At 43.7% G+C, this 9233-nt stretch overlaps 1 protein-coding gene and 1 long non-coding RNA gene across 3 annotated transcripts in view; both read right to left on the bottom strand.

Moving 5' to 3' along the window:
- Positions 1-8696, bottom strand: part of LOC122548965 — a 24668-nt gene extending 15972 nt beyond the window's left edge. The window contains exons 1-2 of the long non-coding RNA XR_006311374.1: positions 7729-8696; positions 5519-5603 (exon numbers count right to left, since the gene is read on the bottom strand). This is a non-coding gene — a long non-coding RNA (uncharacterized LOC122548965). The remainder of the gene's footprint in view (positions 1-5518; positions 5604-7728) is intronic.
- The window catches only part of smarcc1a (SWI/SNF related, matrix associated, actin dependent regulator of chromatin, subfamily c, member 1a), a 218938-nt gene that overhangs the window by 41424 nt on the left and 168281 nt on the right, over positions 1-9233 (bottom strand). The window lies entirely within an intron of this gene.

The following is a 9233-nucleotide window of genomic DNA, read 5'->3' as shown; positions in this document are numbered from 1 at the left end:
TGAGAGAGAGAGAGAGAGAGAGTGTTCCAGTGTCCAGGAGGTTGAGTGTGGTAAGGTCAAAAACAAGGTTTCAAAGTCACAAGCGTTCACCAGCAAGCAGGAAGGTGGTTTGAAGTGTGTCTACTTCAATGCCAGGAGCATCCGGAATAAAGTGGGTGAACTTGCAGCATGGTTGGTACCTGGGACTTCAATGTTGTGGCCACTTTGAAGACATGAATAGAGCAGGGACAGGAATGGTTGTTGCAGTTCTGGCACTTAGATGCTTCAGTAAGAATAGAAAAGACGGTCAAAGAGGAGGTGGTGTGGCATTATTTGTCAAGGACAGCATCATGGTGGCAAAAAGGACGTTTGAGGACTCGTTCTACTGAGGTAGTATGGGCTGAGGTTAGAAACAGGAAAGGAGCGGTCACCCTGTTGAGAAATTTCTCTCTGCCTCCAAATAGCTCCACAGTTATACAGGAAATGATAGCAAAGATAATTCTGGATAGGGGCGAGTGTAACAGGGTAGTTGTTACGGGGGGCTTTACCTTTCCAAATATTGACTGGAAGTACAAAAGTTCAAGTACTTTGGATGGGTCAGTTTTTGTCCAATGTGTACAGGATTGTTTCCTGACACAGTACGTAGACAAGCCGAGAAGGGGCGAGGCCACATTGGATTTGTTAATGGGTAACGAATCCAGCCAAGTGTTAGATTTGGAACACTTTGGTGACAGTGACCACAATTCAGTTATGTTGACTTTATTGATGGAAAAGGATAGGTATATAACGCAGGGCAAGAGTTATTGTTGGGGGAAAGATAATTATGATGCAATAAGGCAAGATTGAGGATGCAGAGGATGGGGAAGAAAACTGCAGGCAATGGGCACAATTGAAATGTGGAGTGGATTCAAGGAACAGCTACTTCTTATCCCTGTTAAGTATTTACCTGGCAGGCAGAGAGGAAGTGGTCGAGCAAGGGAGCCGTGGTTTACTAAATAAGTTAAATCGCTGGTCAAAAGGAAGAAGGCAGTTTATGTTTGGATGAGACCATGAGGCCCAGTTAGGGCCCTTAAGAGTTACAAGTTAGCCAGGAAAGAGTGCTAAGAGGAGCCAGGAGGGAACATGAGAAGTCATTGACAGATAGGATCAAGGAAAATGCTTTCCACAGGTATATCACGAATAAAAGAATGATGAAAAGAAAGATTAGGGCCAATCAAGGATAGTAGTGGGAATCCAAGGAGAAAGGAGACACACGAAATGAATATTTATCAGTATGGAAAAAGACAATGTTGTCACGAAAAATACTGAGATACAGGCTCCGAGAACAGATGCGATCGAGGTTCACAAGGAAGAGGTTTAGCAATTCTGCGAAGTGTGAAAATAGATAAGTCCCCTGGGCTGGATGGGATTTATACTAGAATTCTCTTGGAAGCCAGTGAGGAGATTGCAGAGCCTTTAAGCTTTGATCTTTATGTCATCATTGTCTACAGGAATAGTGCCAGAAGATTGGAGGAGAGCAAATGTTGTCCTCTTGTTCAAGAAGGGGAGTAGAAATAGCCCTGGTCATTATAGACCAGTGAGCTGGTCATCGCATTACGGGAAAGATATGGAAGTTTTGGAAAGGATTCAGAGGAGACTGACGAGGACGTTGCCTAGTATGGAGGTAAGGTCTTAGGAGGAAAGACTGAGGGACTGGAGGCTGTTTTCATCAGAGAGAAGGAGGTTAAAAGGTGACTTAATTGAGACATTCAAGATAATAAGAGGGTTAGATAAGGTGGAAAGTGAGAGCCTTTTTTCCTCGGATGGTGATGGCTAGCATGAGGGGACATAGCTTTAAAATTGAGGAGTGATAGATATAGGACAGATCTCAGAGGTAGTTTCTTTACTCAGTGTAGTAGTGGCGTAGAACGCATTGCCTGCAGCAGTAATAGACTAGTCAACTTTAAAGGCATTTTAATAGTCATTGGATAAATGTATGGATGAAAATGGAGTAGTGTTGGACAGATTGGTTCCACAGGTTGGCACAACATCGAAGGCCGAAGAACCTGTACTGCGCTGTAACGTTCTAATGTTAGAATAGAATAGAATAGAATCCCTACAGTGTGGAAACAGACTCTTCAGCCCAACAAATCCACACCGATCCATTCCCCTACTATCCTAAGTTTATCCCAGACTAATGCACCTGACCTACACATCCTTGAACACTACGGACAACTTAGCCCATAGGGAGGAAACTGGAGTACCTGGAGGAAACTCACTTGGACACTGAGTGTTCTATGCAAGTACTTCACCTCCTGATTCCCCAAATCGTGTACACCATCTACTGAGCACAAGTCAGGTGAGAGACAGAAATACTCCCCACTTGCATGGATGGGTGCAGCTCCAACAACACTGAAGAAGCTTGACACCATCCAGGACAAATCAGCCCATTTTATTAGCACGACATCCACCAACTTCCAGTCCTTTCACCCTGACGCTCATTAGCAGCAATATGCACCATCTACAAGATGCACTGCAGCAATTCACCAAAAATCCTGAGACACCAGTTTCCAAACTCTCAACTTCTTTGATCTTTAAGGACAAGGGCAGCAGATATAATGGCCACAACCTGCAAGATCTCTTCACCATCCTGATTTGGGAATATATCACTATTCCTTCACTGACAGCCAGTTAAAACCTGGGAATGTACTCTCTTATGGCACTGTGGGCCTACCTACAGCACACAGACTGCTGTAGTTCAAGAAGGTAGCTCACCATCTTCTCAAGGGCAACTAGAGACAGTCAACAAATGATGGCCAAGCCAGCAACACCAACATTCCGTATGAAATAAAAAATCCCTTTCTCCAGCCTGAGAAATATCCACTCAGCATTACTCTATTTCCTAACACTTAGCCAATATTTTATCCATATTGTGTGACATACAAATTTCTTCAACTCTATGAGGCACTGCATGAAATGCCATCTGGAAATCCATGTACAATACATCAATAAGCATTACCCTCATCTATACTATCACCGCTTCAAAAATCTCCAGTTTAGTCAAAAAAGATTGCCCCATTAGAAATCCATGCTGACTCTTCCTAATTAACACAGCTGGTCCTGTAATTAATGAATCCCCTATCACAACTGCTCCTGTTTTCTTCCTCAACTCCTGTCCAGTCAGGCCAATTGTGGTGTGGAAACTTGGCTCTATCTGTTCTCCCTTACAGAAGATGCACCATCATCAGCTTCCAAAATGGAAAGCACATTTATAAGCAGAATGCCAGAGGGCTTCTCCACTATCTGCCTGTGGTCTACCATTCGTTTCCTTTCTCTCGTCCCTTCAGCTGCAATGTGACTACCTCGCAACACATGCTATCCATATAACACACAGTTTCGTGGATGAGCCATGGTGCTTCCAGCTGCTGCTCAAGCACCAAACTCCAGAGGTCAAGTTATAGCAGTTGGGAGCATTTCATGCACATATGGTTGTTTAGGACATTGGTAGGATCCATGATCTCTGACATATTACAGGTCACACATGCCACTCAGCTGAACTTACCATAATGTCTTACACTCAAACTTAGTTAGTCTTCTTTGCTAACGTTTTAAATTTCTTATTTTAAAGATACGATCCTTGCCTTAACTTAAGTCTCCTTCGGCTTACTTACCCGATTATTACTGATACCACTATTATGCTGGCTCTGAGTTGCACTAATCCTTCATGTTTTTAGTTAATCCCTCAATAACACAATTTTCTAACTTATGGTTATTTCGGGACATTCCCTAATGATAATTCCTTACCAGCCAATTATCTCACTGTTTCAGAGGGAACATAAGATAGCACGCTGAAAATCAAAAGTCCCACTGTTGCTAGAGCAGTCATAATAAACGATTTTATAAATCAACGTAAAATTCCCCATTTAAGCAGAGACTACATTTCTACACTTACTAAGAACAGCTATTTATTAGTTTTTGGCTGAACAATTATGAACTGTTGATAAATAATTTGTTCAAACTAACCCATGATATGAATGAGCCTACCATGGGAAATCTTAAGGTCAGGAAGCATAGGATACAGGGAGATTTGGCTATCTGGATTAAGAATTGGTTGGCTGACAGAAGGCGGAGTGTGGTTGTAGATGGAAAGGATTCTGCCTGGAGGCCAGTGTTGAGTGGGGTCCCGCAAGGGTCTGTTCTTGGGTCTCTGCTCTTTATAGTTTTTATCAATGACTTGGATGAGGAGGTCGAGGGGTGGGTTAGTAAATTTGCAGATGACGCAAAGGTTGGAGGTGCAGTTGAAAATATCGAGGGCTATTGCAGGCTGCAGCGCGATATAGACAGGATGCAGAGCTGGGCTGAGAAATGCAGATGGAGTTCAAACTGGATAAATGCGAAGTGATGCATTTTGGAAGGTTGATCTCTAATCCTGAATATAGAATTAAAGACAGGATTCTTGGCAGTGTGGAGGAACAGAGGGATCTTGGTGTTCAAGTACACAGATCCCTCAAAGTTGTCACCCAAGTGGATGGGGTGGTTAAGAAAGCATAGTGTTTTTTGGCTTTCATTTACAGTGGGATTGAGTTTAAGAGCTGCAAGGTTTTGCTCCAGCTCTACAGCCCTGGTAAGACCACACTTGGAATTCTGTGTCCAGTACTATAGGAAAGATACAGAGGCTTCGGAGAGGGTGCAAAGAAGGTTTACCAGGATGCTGCCTGGACTGGAGGGCTTGCCTTATGAAGAGAGGTTGACTAAGCTTGGACTTTTCTCTCTGGAGAGAAGGAGGAATAGAGGTGACCTGAAGATCATGAGAGGCATGGATAGAGTCAATAGCTAGAGACTTTTCACCCGGGCAGGATTGATTGGCACAAGGGGCCATAGTTTTAAGGTATTAGGAGGATGGTGTAGAGGGGATGTCAGAGGAAGGTTCTTTACGTAGAGTGTTGGGAATGCATGGAATGTGTTGCCGGGGCGGTGGTGGAAGCAGAGTAATTCGGGACATTTAAGTGACTGCTGGACATGCACATGGATAGCAGTGAATTGAGGGGTGTGTAGGTTAAGTTATTTTATTTTACTTTACATTCAGATTAATCCTTGGCACAACATCATGATCAATTTTGCAAAGTCAGAAGCTATGCCTATGGGTGATCTTACGAAAGTGCTAGGTCTTAAGGACAAATCTTGATTCCCATTTAAATGGTCACAGGGGGATTTTATGTATTTGGGCAAATTCATCACTCCAGTTCCTGATCAGTTGTTCAAAGCTAATTTTGTTCAATTATTTGAAAAAAATCAAACAAGACCTTCAAATATGGGAGGTGCATCTGATCTCATGGTTAGGTCGGATAGTGCATAAGATGATGAATACTCTCCCCTGTTTGTTGTACCCTATGTGGATGCTCCCCCGACTTTTGCTAAGCAAACGTTCACGAGACAGAACGGCTGGTTCAGGTCTTCTATTTGGCATGTTAAATTAGCTAAACTACAATTGCCTCTCAGATTGCGGGGAGTGGATCTCCCGGACGTTAAAAACCGTCAACTAAGCTCGCTTGCAACTTACTTGAGTGATAGGGCTTGTGGGGGACCCTCTTTCAATATAGTTAGATATCAAATCCTCTCAGGCAGGGTGTCCCCTTACGAACTTGCTGTTTTTGGACAAAATGAATACAATTAAGGAATATTGCCATAACCCAATAGTTATCAATACTGTTAAAGCATGGACAGCAATTTGGCAGAAGGAAAGCAATATTAGCAAAACATCTTCTCTTAGACCTATAATGGGTATGCTGGGTTTTCAAACGGGAATGACAGATTCAAGATTCAAATGTTGGGCAGCTAGGGGTGCATCTTGCATGGGCGATTTATTTGAAGGAGACACAATGATATCTTTTGATCAGTTAGCACAGAAATACAAGCTATTCAACAGGGACCTCTTTTTTTTCCCCCAAGTTAGGGATTTTACTCAAAAAAAACTACATTTTTGACTGATGTCTACAAATCCAACATAGAGAAGAGGGTGCTCAGTGCTAAGAGTACACTTTCTGTCAGCACTCTTATATAATCACCGGGGGTGGTGGTGGTGGGGGAGGAGCTCAGATGAGTTTAATCGGCTTTGTAGGGTGTGGGAGAGCGCGCTAGATATCGAGGTCTCCTCAGAGGCATGGGAAGATATTTGGGAAAATGCAAGAAAGGTATCAATTTGCAATAGGACCCATGCTTGACAGTTGAAGATTCTCCACAAGGTCCACATGGATCCAGATCGTTATTCAAACTTTAAATCGGGGTATCTTCAACATGTCATAAGTGCAAGGTTGGTACGGGCACTCTTACCCATTGTCTCTGGTCCTGTGGCAGGCTTCTAACATACTGGAGCGCTGTGGCAGGTGCAATGGAAAGGATTTTGGGTGTAAGGGTGGAGAAGGACCCAATCTCTCTTCTTCTGGCCTGCTCAGTGTGTTCCCTGTCGATGCGCAATAGAAAAAAAAAACTTTTCAACATCCTCACTTTCTGCGCAAGAAAGAATATCATTAAGTTGGGCATCCAGAAATCGCCCGGGCCTGTTCAGTTGCGGAAGATTGTTACGGAGCATATCCCCTAGGATTTTCTCACAAGTATTTTCGTGGGCGGCACGGTGGCAGTGGTTAGCACTGCTGCCTCGCAGCGCCAGAGACCCGGGTTCAATTCCCGCCTCAGGCGACTGACTGTGTGGAGTTTGCACATTCTCCCGTGTCTACGTGGGTTTCCTCCGGGTGCTCAGGTTTCCTCCCACAGTCCAAAGATGTGCAGGTTAGGTGAATTGGCCATGTTAAATTGCCCGTAGTGTTAGGTAAGGGGTAAATGTAGGGGTATGGGTGGTTTGCGCTTTGGCGGGTCTGTGTGGACTTGTTGGGCCGAAGGGCCTGTTTCCACACTGTAAAATAATCTAAAGTAATCTAATCTAAAGTATGATACACCACAAGATGACAACTTCTAGAAGACATGGCAGCCTGGACACAGATTTGTCTGCCAAGCTAATATGGGCTTTTATACAGCAGTAACAATTGTGCTTTACAAGTCCAATATCCAGAGAAGGGGAACTGCGAACGTATGAACATGTGAAAACTAGTGCTCTCTATATCACAGAGTGAGTGTTTTGTTTGGCTAAGCTGAATTATTGTTGTTTGTTAGATTGTTGTAGGTTATTATTTATTAGTTAAGTAGTTAGGAGTTTTTATTTTTCTATATATATCTTTCTATATATATTTATATGTTTCCTTTTCTGGTGTTCTTTCTTTGTATTGTTTTGAATTGTATTGTTTTGAATTGTATTGTTTTGAATTGTATTGTTTTGAATTGTATTGCTTTGAATTTGCTGTAATATTAAAAACCTATTTTTGAATAAAAATACTTGTAAAAATTTAGTTTCTTCATCCCTAATGCACAGTGGTAGTATATCCCATTGACTTCATGTACTGCAGAAATTCACCAATGCTTGCTAGATACTATCTTTCAAGTACATGAACACTTCCATTTCGAAGGACAAGGACAGCAGACATGCAAATTCCTGTCCAAGTCACTCACCATCCTGACTTGAAATTACACTACTATCTTTTCAGTGCTGCTCTGCCAACCTTGTGGAACTCTCTCCCTAACAGCATCACAAGTGTGCAGACACCAGTGAGACTGCTGATGCTCACTACCACTATCTAAGGGCAATGAAGGATGGGCAATAAGTGACCCAGCCAGCTGATCCCTGAATTAATTAACAAAGATATGAATGAAAGCACAAACCTCAGACAGGAAAAATATTGGAGTTCAGAAAACATCTAAATAGATTGCTGGTCATACCTGGGGGAAAGAAGTTGTTAGAGAAGTTAAAGTAATGACATTGAATGTCAAGGGTTGAATAGTTTTTTTTGTAGATAGTCATTGACTGGCATGAATGATAATTGCTTCTCATCAGCTCACACCCAAATACTGTCCAGGCCTTGCCGCGTATGGACTGGACTGCTTCAGTGTCGCATATGTGAATGTTGCTGAATATTCTTCGTTGATAACTGAAGAGATTTGAGCTTACAATGCTTGGTAGATCACTGTTGAAGTAGCTGAAGATGGCTGAGCCAGGAAATAAAAAGCACTCTCTTGAGCAGCAATGTTCTGGAGCCAAAATGACCAACCTCCAATAAGCTAATCATCTTCCTGTATGCAAGGGACAAATCCAACTTGCGAAGAGTTATCCCTCCACCATTCCCAAGGTTCCCATAGAGTTCAGCTTTGGTAGGGCAACTGATTCCACAACCAATAGATCAGATCTAACCTTTGCAGTCCTGCCACATCCAGAGACAAATCATGGTGGAATTCAAACAACTAACTCAAGGAAGCAGCTGCATAAGTACACCCATCCTCAACAACTGGCAGCCCAACAAGTCAATTCAGCCAATTGTTGCCCTCACACTGAGGACTGTTCCTCCCTCATCTCTGCAGTTCAACTCGTGTCTACCTTTGAAGCAAGGCTGTCAAGAGGTCAGGAGACAGTGGCGCAGGAAGATGCCAAACTGAGCATCACTCAGCAGATTTATATGAAGCAATTGTCACTGATAACACTATTGACAGCTGCTTTCATCAGCAAGTGGACTGATTAGGTGTTAAGTGGGTTGCATTTGTGCTGCTTTATTGTGGATAGGTCACACCTGGGCAACCCATAGTCAGACGCCACCACCAAAGATACATATCCCTTCCCACCCCTATCTACATTCTGCAGAGACTATTCCCTCCTGAACTCCCTGGTTAGGTCCACACCCCTACCAAACTACCCTCCACACCTGGCTGCTTCACTTGCTGCCACATAAGGTATAAAACCTGCACCCACACCTCTCCCCTCACCCCCATTGCTCTCGATGTGGTCCCCTTTACGTCGGGGAGACAGGACGCGAACTCACACAGCATTTCAGGAAACATCTCTGGGACACACGCACTAAACAACCCCACCACCCTGTGGCCGACCACTTCAACTCCATCTCCCACTCTCACTCGGCAAGGACTTACAAGTCCAGGGCCGCCTCCAGCCACCAAATCCAAGCCACCTGACAATTGGAGGAAGGATGTCTCATTTTCTGCCTTGGGACCCTTCAACCACATGGCATCAAAATCAACCTCAACAGTTTCCGTGGGCGGCACAGTGGCAGGGCAGCACAGTGGTTAGCACTGCTGCCTCACAGTGCCAGAGATCAGGGTTCAATTCCCGCCTCAGGCAACTGACTGTGTGGAGTTTGCACATTCTCCCCATGTCTGCTCCG

This window comes from Chiloscyllium plagiosum, chromosome 4 (genome assembly GCF_004010195.1).
Source record: "Chiloscyllium plagiosum isolate BGI_BamShark_2017 chromosome 4, ASM401019v2, whole genome shotgun sequence".
Taxonomy (NCBI): domain Eukaryota; kingdom Metazoa; phylum Chordata; class Chondrichthyes; order Orectolobiformes; family Hemiscylliidae; genus Chiloscyllium; species Chiloscyllium plagiosum.
Note: the sequence above shows the minus strand (reverse complement) of the source record. Positions and strands in the feature narration are given on the sequence as shown.